Here is a 3,192-nt window from a genome sequence, read left to right on the forward strand (position 1 = left end):
ACCTCCACTCAAAATTACAGTATTAGTGAATAGTGACCTCAACTAGTGTGTTCAACACAATACTGTAGACAGGGCCATTTGTTTCACATTTTTTCAACAAAAATGCATTTTAAACATCACATTATGGGTCCTATCTTAGAGTGTTTAAGTCAAATATTATAGGCTGATTTGATGAAAAAATGTATTATTTTCCCAAATAATGTGCATCAAACAGGGGCAAAATTTCAAAAATCAAATTTATGTTTGATATATTCTTATTTAATAGAAGAACTACTCAAATCAAGTAATTTATTGGTTATTTATTGATTTTTTTTCATTTAAATTAACCCTCTCACTTTTATTATTATTATTATTATTATTATTATTTTATTTTATTTTGCAACATTGAAATATAATCAGGTGGTAAAATGTAGGATATCAAATTTTTGACAAATTGTACCAATAACTATCTTTATTAATTCACGAAAAGGCACTATAAACGAAATCTTATCATTAATTAAAGTTAATTTCTTGCTGCTGAAAGTATTCGCCTAATAAGATGTAAAGATATACGTCTTGAGTGAACCAAATAGATCTCAATAGAATATCTCTAGCTTAGTTAGAGTCGTAGCTTTCTTCCTCCAAAGATGTAAATAACTCGATTTAGACAATTTTTGACTAATTTTAAATTAAAATAAACGGTTTAATAAAATCTCTAGCCTCAACCACATCGTTTAATTTCCCAAACTAAACCGCAGATTTTTATAAACACCGATTTTGTTGTTTTTTCCCTCTTTCACTATATGTGACCACTAAACTAGTTCATTGATTAATAGCATGAAAATGTTGTCGATATATTAAAAAGAAACGTATAAATCCGACTATAGGTCCGTTTCGTAGTGTTTTATTTTTGTTTCTTGTAGAAATTAAAAAAAAAAGGTTATATTAGATCAATTTCCTTCACAAAATTCTTCTAGCAAACAGCGCTCCCAGAAAATTATCCAAACTAGTTAACAAACAGTTTCTCAGCCCTATTTAATTTAGATAAAAAATCATATTTTTAGTATATTTTGATTAAAATTGATAAAATATGTTGTTGAAAATGAATTTTCAAAAATAGGGACAAACGAGGGCTCGATATTAAAAAAATAAAATAAAATAGATTTTTGACTTTTCGAAAATAATGTCAAATGGTCGAGATATGTATTGAACTTCTTTGTTTCTTACAGACAAATTCAGGAATATTTATGTTGTTTATAACTACCATTGCTTCAAATTTCCAATGCCATTGATCTAATAATCCCAATTAAATTATTATCAGAATCAGAATCTTATTCTCTGAATTTTACAGCATTGTATGTTTTTTTATATAGTTCATATGTCTACAAATGCATGTGATGAAACGCCAAATGAGGATTCAAACCAAAATCCTCCCAATGTAGTCCCATAAAAAAAACTCCCCACTTGCCTAATTTAACAGCCTGAAATACCTAATCGCGATGTTTGGTAAATATTCAAATATTTTAATTTATTGATAAAAGTAAACTTTTCATATTAGGCGTGTAAAATACATCACGTGCAAGACTCAAGAATTTGACTATTTACATGCAATGAATGAATGATATATTAAAGTGAAACCAGCCATAAGTATCGTTTGGAACAATCTAGAACCACTAAGTCGTTGGGGTTATATTGGTATTGACATTGACATATTTGTAGTCTGATGATTATATTCATTGAACAACATATGATTACCTCATTTAACCAAGAACAGACAAATAAGGCACGTCTTAATACAATTGACAACGTTACAAAAAACTATATATACTATAAGACAAATAAGATATATTGTAAAAATATGTGTATTACTGTTAGTAATATAGAAGGTCCATCTCTCCACTTAAGCATATCACAATCTGCCTTGTTTGATGGAATTAGATATCAGATTTTTAATATATTTTGATAGAAGCTGATTAAATATATTGTTGAAAGTTATGGATCCAAAGAAATTAATTATTAACATTGATTTGTATTAAAATCTTGATTTTAATTTCTATCAAACAGAGATCCATAAGAAACACATAGTCAAAATCCTGATGAAATTCTGATCACAAACTTTGAAAAGTTTACTTAGGCCCCGTTTGGTAGAGATTTTTTGTCCCAAAAAATTGATTTTTTGACCGTTATTTTACTATTCAAGTCGTAATTTTTGACTTCTTCTCTCACATGTGGACTCCACTTTTCTTCTAACGGTCAAAAAATCAATTCTCAAAATCCCTACCAAACAGACCCTTATTTGGTTGTTAAAATGTCTTACGTGTAGGCATAGTATCAATGGGGTCGAAATAGTTCTTCAACAAAATTGATTAGGACTTTTTTTATTTTTTTTCCTCTCTCTCTCTCTCTCTCATGCCCCACGCCAACAAGGCCATGTGTTCAATTCTTATAGTTCAAGCAATATGGTGGCTAAAAATAGTTCACATTGGAATATGCTGTTGGCATGTCATAAGCTTCTTTGCAATATTTGGCTGGCAAATGTCGAACCATGTTTGAAAGTCAATTGTCAATTCGAAAACAACAACGTTTTCACGTAACTTCCTCGTGTAAGAAACACTTTGAATAGTTTGGATCCATACCTTTAGACACACAAGAACAAGGCAAGCACGTAAATCTTCGAATCCCAACTTTTAAGCCAATTAACTTGCACCAAATCAATTATAATTAACAAGTCTATAGATTTTTTTATTTCTTTTTAACGTTAATATTTCTGTCAATTCAATAGGTTCAACAGAACTTACAAAGTGACTTCAACAAGTTACTCGATATTTAATTAATTATATTAGCAGACGTTAAGTCACTTTCAAATACATTTTCTTTACTTTGTACAAGTAACGTAACAAATTTACATAATATTTAATTGACGATATTGGAAAACGTTAAGCCAATTCAAACAAGTAATCTTCTCATGGCATGATTTTAAAGTGATCGAATGAAACTTTAAAGTCAATAAATTAACAAAATCAATTAAAATCCTTTCTCCCCGAAAGTATATGAAACTTACAATGAAATATGCATTCGAAATTATATGAAGCTTGCAACGAAATTTGCATACAGTCGGACGATTGTTGAACTCTTATATAAATGTTAATATACAATAATTTTCTGGTCTTGAGCTAAATATAATAATGACGAGCAAATGAATAACACAATATT

Source organism: Olea europaea, unplaced genomic scaffold (genome assembly GCF_002742605.1).
Source record: "Olea europaea var. sylvestris unplaced genomic scaffold, O_europaea_v1 scaffold1632, whole genome shotgun sequence".
Classification (NCBI taxonomy): Eukaryota; Viridiplantae; Streptophyta; class Magnoliopsida; order Lamiales; family Oleaceae; genus Olea; species Olea europaea.